Source organism: Clytia hemisphaerica, unplaced genomic scaffold (genome assembly GCF_902728285.1).
Source record: "Clytia hemisphaerica strain Z4C2 unplaced genomic scaffold, Clytia hemisphaerica genome assembly, whole genome shotgun sequence".
NCBI lineage: Eukaryota > Metazoa > Cnidaria > Hydrozoa > Leptothecata > Clytiidae > Clytia > Clytia hemisphaerica.
Genome location: NW_027103754.1, coordinates 30,308 through 36,307, shown reverse-complemented (window position 1 = coordinate 36,307; position 6,000 = coordinate 30,308).

The window sequence follows — 6,000 nt, the reverse complement described above, 5'->3', positions numbered from 1 at the left end:
GGAAAGGAAATTTGAGTCACCGCGTTTGGCTTGGTAGGGTAAACGCGGTGATAGCATAGCAAAATTGAGTGGCTTGGGGGTGTTCTAAGACCTGACTAGGGTCCAGAAGGCCTGGAAAGGAAATTTGAGTCACCGCGTTTGGCTTGGTAGGGTAAACGCGGTGATAGCATAGCAAAATTGAGTGGCTTGGGGGGTGTTCTAAGACCTGACTAGGGTCCAGAAGGCCTGGAAAGGAAATTTGAGTCACCGCGTTTGGCTTGGTAGGGTAAACGCGGTGATAGCATAGCAAAATTGAGTGGCTTGGGGGTGTTCTAAGACCTGACTAGGGTCCAGAAGGCCTGGAAAGGAAATTTGAGTCACCGCGTTTGGCTTGGTAGGGTAAACGCGGTGATAGCATAGCAAAATTGAGTGGCTTGGGGGTGTTCTAAGACCTGACTAGGGTCCAGAAGGCCTGGAAAGGAAATTTGAGTCACCGCGTTTGGCTTGGTAGGGTAAACGCGGTGATAGCATAGCAAAATTGAGTGGCTTGGGGGTGTTCTAAGACCTGACTAGGGTCCAGAAGGCCTGGAAAGGAAATTTGAGTCACCGCGTTTGGCTTGGTAGGGTAAACGCGGTGATAGCATAGCAAAATTGAGTGGCTTGGGGGTGTTCTAAGACCTGACTAGGGTCCAGAAGGCCTGGAAAGGAAATTTGAGTCACCGCGTTTGGCTTGGTAGGGTAAACGCGGTGATAGCATAGCAAAATTGAGTGGCTTGGGGGTGTTCTAAGACCTGACTAGGGTCCAGAAGGCCTGGAAAGGAAATTTGAGTCACCGCGTTTGGGCTTGGTAGGCAAAATTGAGTGGCTTGGGGTGTTCTAAGACCTGACTAGGGTCCAGAAGGCCTGGAAAGGAAATTTGAGTCACCGCGTTTGGCTTGGTAGGGTAAACGCGGTGATAGCATAGCAAAATTGAGTGGCTTGGGGGTGTTCTAAGACCTGACTAGGGTCCAGAAGGCCTGGAAAGGAAATTTGAGTCACCGCGTTTGGCTTGGTAGGGTAAACGCGGTGATAGCATAGCAAAATTGAGTGGCTTGGGGGTGTTCTAAGACCTGACTAGGGTCCAGAAGGCCTGGAAAGGAAATTTGAGTCACCGCGTTTGGCTTGGTAGGGTAAACGCGGTGATAGCATAGCAAAATTGAGTGGCTTGGGGGTGTTCTAAGACCTGACTAGGGTCCAGAAGGCCTGGAAAGGAAATTTGAGTCACCGCGTTTGGCTTGGTAGGGTAAACGCGGTGATAGCATAGCAAAATTGAGTGGCTTGGGGGTGTTCTAAGACCTGACTAGGGTCCAGAAGGCCTGGAAAGGAAATTTGAGTCACCGCGTTTGGCTTGGTAGGGTAAACGCGGTGATAGCATAGCAAAATTGAGTGGCTTGGGGGTGTTCTAAGACCTGACTAGGGTCCAGAAGGCCTGGAAAGGAAATTTGAGTCACCGCGTTTGGCTTGGTAGGGTAAACGCGGTGATAGCATAGCAAAATTGAGTGGCTTGGCTAAGACCTGACTAGGGTCCAGAAGGCCTGGAAAGGAAATTTGAGTCACCGCGTTTGGCTTGGTAGGGTAAACGCGGTGATAGCATAGCAAAATTGAGTGGCTTGGGGGTGTTCTAAGACCTGACTAGGGTCCAGAAGGCCTGGAAAGGAAATTTGAGTCACCGCGTTTGGCTTGGTAGGGTAAACGCGGTGATAGCATAGCAAAATTGAGTGGCTTGGGGGTGTTCTAAGACCTGACTAGGGTCCAGAAGGCCTGGAAAGGAAATTTGAGTCACCGCGTTTGGCTTGGTAGGGTAAACGCGGTGATAGCATAGCAAAATTGAGTGGCTTGGGGGGTGTTCTAAGACCTGACTAGGGTCCAGAAGGCCTGGAAAGGAAATTTGAGTCACCGCGTTTGGCTTGGTAGGGTAAACGCGGTGATAGCATAGCAAAATTGAGTGGCTTGGGGGTGTTCTAAGACCTGACTAGGGTCCAGAAGGCCTGGAAAGGAAATTTGAGTCACCGCGTTTGGCTTGGTAGGGTAAACGCGGTGATAGCATAGCAAAATTGAGTGGCTTGGGGGTGTTCTAAGACCTGACTAGGGTCCAGAAGGCCTGGAAAGGAAATTTGAGTCACCGCGTTTGGCTTGGTAGGGTAAACGCGGTGATAGCATAGCAAAATTGAGTGGCTTGGGGGTGTTCTAAGACCTGACTAGGGTCCAGAAGGCCTGGAAAGGAAATTTGAGTCACCGCGTTTGGCTTGGTAGGGTAAACGCGGTGATAGCATAGCAAAATTGAGTGGCTTGGGGGTGTTCTAAGACCTGACTAGGGTCCAGAAGGCCTGGAAAGGAAATTTGAGTCACCGCGTTTGGCTTGGTAGGGTAAACGCGGTGATAGCATAGCAAAATTGAGTGGCTTGGGGGTGTTCTAAGACCTGACTAGGGTCCAGAAGGCCTGGAAAGGAAATTTGAGTCACCGCGTTTGGCTTGGTAGGGTAAACGCGGTGATAGCATAGCAAAATTGAGTGGCTTGGGGGTGTTCTAAGACCTGACTAGGGTCCAGAAGGCCTGGAAAGGAAATTTGAGTCACCGCGTTTGGCTTGGTAGGGTAAACGCGGTGATAGCATAGCAAAATTGAGTGGCTTGGGGTGTTCTAAGACCTGACTAGGGTCCAGAAGGCCTGGAAAGGAAATTTGAGTCACCGCGTTTGGCTTGGTAGGGTAAACGCGGTGATAGCATAGCAAAATTGAGTGGCTTGGGGGTGTTCTAAGACCTGACTAGGGTCCAGAAGGCCTGGAAAGGAAATTTGAGTCACCGCGTTTGGCTTGGTAGGGTAAACGCGGTGATAGCATAGCAAAATTGAGTGGCTTGGGGGTGTTCTAAGACCTGACTAGGGTCCAGAAGGCCTGGAAAGGAAATTTGAGTCACCGCGTTTGGCTTGGTAGGGTAAACGCATAGCATTGAGTGGCTTGGGGCTAAGACCTGACTAGGGTCCAGAAGGCCTGGAAAGGAAATTTGAGTCACCGCGTTTGGCTTGGTAGGGTAAACGCGGTGATAGCATAGCAAAATTGAGTGGCTTGGGGGTGTTCTAAGACCTGACTAGGGTCCAGAAGGCCTGGAAAGGAAATTTGAGTCACCGCGTTTGGCTTGGTAGGGTAAACGCGGTGATAGCATAGCAAAATTGAGTGGCTTGGGGGTGTTCTAAGACCTGACTAGGGTCCAGAAGGCCTGGAAAGGAAATTTGAGTCACCGCGTTTGGCTTGGTAGGGTAAACGCGGTGATAGCATAGCAAAATTGAGTGGCTTGGGGGTGTTCTAAGACCTGACTAGGGTCCAGAAGGCCTGGAAAGGAAATTTGAGTCACCGCGTTTGGCTTGGTAGGGTAAACGCGGTGATAGCATAGCAAAATTGAGTGGCTTGGGGGTGTTCTAAGACCTGACTAGGGTCCAGAAGGCCTGGAAAGGAAATTTGAGTCACCGCGTTTGGCTTGGTAGGGTAAGTGGTGTTCTAAGACCTGACTAGGGTCCAGAAGGCCTGGAAAGGAAATTTGAGTCACCGCGTTTGGCTTGGTAGGGTAAACGCGGTGATAGCATAGCAAAATTGAGTGGCTTGGGGGTGTTCTAAGACCTGACTAGGGTCCAGAAGGCCTGGAAAGGAAATTTGAGTCACCGCGTTTGGCTTGGTAGGGTAAACGCGGTGATAGCATAGCAAAATTGAGTGGCTTGGGGGTGTTCTAAGACCTGACTAGGGTCCAGAAGGCCTGGAAAGGAAATTTGAGTCACCGCGTTTGGCTTGGTAGGGTAAACGCGGTGATAGCATAGCAAAATTGAGTGGCTTGGGGGTGTTCTAAGACCTGACTAGGGTCCAGAAGGCCTGGAAAGGAAATTTGAGTCACCGCGTTTGGCTTGGTAGGGTAAACGCGGTGATAGCATAGCAAAATTGAGTGGCTTGGGGGTGTTCTAAGACCTGACTAGGGTCCAGAAGGCCTGGAAAGGAAATTTGAGTCACCGCGTTTGGCTTGGTAGGGTAAACGCGGTGATAGCATAGCAAAATTGAGTGGCTTGGGGGTGTTCTAAGACCTGACTAGGGTCCAGAAGGCCTGGAAAGGAAATTTGAGTCACCGCGTTTGGCTTGGTAGGGTAAACGCGGTGATAGCATAGCAAAATTGAGTGGCTTGGGGGTGTTCTAAGACCTGACTAGGGTCCAGAAGGCCTGGAAAGGAAATTTGAGTCACCGCGTTTGGCTTGGTAGGGTAAACGCGGTGATAGCATAGCAAAATTGAGTGGCTTGGGGGTGTTCTAAGACCTGACTAGGGTCCAGAAGGCCTGGAAAGGAAATTTGAGTCACCGCGTTTGGCTTGGTAGGGTAAACGCGGTGATAGCATAGCAAAATTGAGTGGCTTGGGGGTGTTCTAAGACCTGACTAGGGTCCAGAAGGCCTGGAAAGGAAATTTGAGTCACCGCGTTTGGCTTGGTAGGGTAAACGCGGTGATAGCATAGCAAAATTGAGTGGCTTGGGGGTGTTCTAAGACCTGACTAGGGTCCAGAAGGCCTGGAAAGGAAATTTGAGTCACCGCGTTTGGCTTGGTAGGGTAAACGCGGTGATAGCATAGCAAAATTGAGTGGCTTGGGGGTGTTCTAAGACCTGACTAGGGTCCAGAAGGCCTGGAAAGGAAATTTGAGTCACCGCGTTTGGCTTGGTAGGGTAAACGCGGTGATAGCATAGCAAAATTGAGTGGCTTGGGGGTGTTCTAAGACCTGACTAGGGTCCAGAAGGCCTGGAAAGGAAATTTGAGTCACCGCGTTTGGCTTGGTAGGGTAAACGCGGTGATAGCATAGCAAAATTGAGTGGCTTGGGGGTGTTCTAAGACCTGACTAGGGTCCAGAAGGCCTGGAAAGGAAATTTGAGTCACCGCGTTTGGCTTGGTAGGGTAAACGCGGTGATAGCATAGCAAAATTGAGTGGCTTGGGGGTGTTCTAAGACCTGACTAGGGTCCAGAAGGCCTGGAAAGGAAATTTGAGTCACCGCGTTTGGCTTGGTAGGGTAAACGCGGTGATAGCATAGCAAAATTGAGTGGCTTGGGGTGTTTCTAAGACCTGACTAGGGTCCAGAAGGCCTGGAAAGGAAATTTGAGTCACCGCGTTTGGCTTGGTAGGGTAAACGCGGTGATAGCATAGCAAAATTGAGTGGCTTGGGGGTGTTCTAAGACCTGACTAGGGTCCAGAAGGCCTGGAAAGGAAATTTGAGTCACCGCGTTTGGCTTGGTAGGGTAAACGCGGTGATAGCATAGCAAAATTGAGTGGCTTGGGGGTGTTCTAAGACCTGACTAGGGTCCAGAAGGCCTGGAAAGGAAATTTGAGTCACCGCGTTTGGCTTGGTAGGGTAAACGCGGTGATAGCATAGCAAAATTGAGTGGCTTGGGGGTGTTCTAAGACCTGACTAGGGTCCAGAAGGCCTGGAAAGGAAATTTGAGTCACCGCGTTTGGCTTGGTAGGGTAAACGCGGTGATAGCATAGCAAAATTGAGTGGCTTGGGGGTGTTCTAAGACCTGACTAGGGTCCAGAAGGCCTGGAAAGGAAATTTGAGTCACCGCGTTTTGGCTTGGTAGGGTAAACGCGGTGATAGCATAGCAAAATTGAGTGGCTTGGGGGTGTTCTAAGACCTGACTAGGGTCCAGAAGGCCTGGAAAGGAAATTTGAGTCACCGCGTTTGGCTTGGTAGGGTAAACGCGGTGATAGCATAGCAAAATTGAGTGGCTTGGGGGTGTTCTAAGACCTGACTAGGGTCCAGAAGGCCTGGAAAGGAAATTTGAGTCACCGCGTTTGGCTTGGTAGGGTAAACGCGGTGATAGCATAGCAAAATTGAGTGGCTTGGGGGTGTTCTAAGACCTGACTAGGGTCCAGAAGGCCTGGAAAGGAAATTTGAGTCACCGCGTTTGGCTTGGTAGGGTAAACGCGGTGATAGCATAGCAAAATTGAGTGGCTTGGGGGTGTTCTAA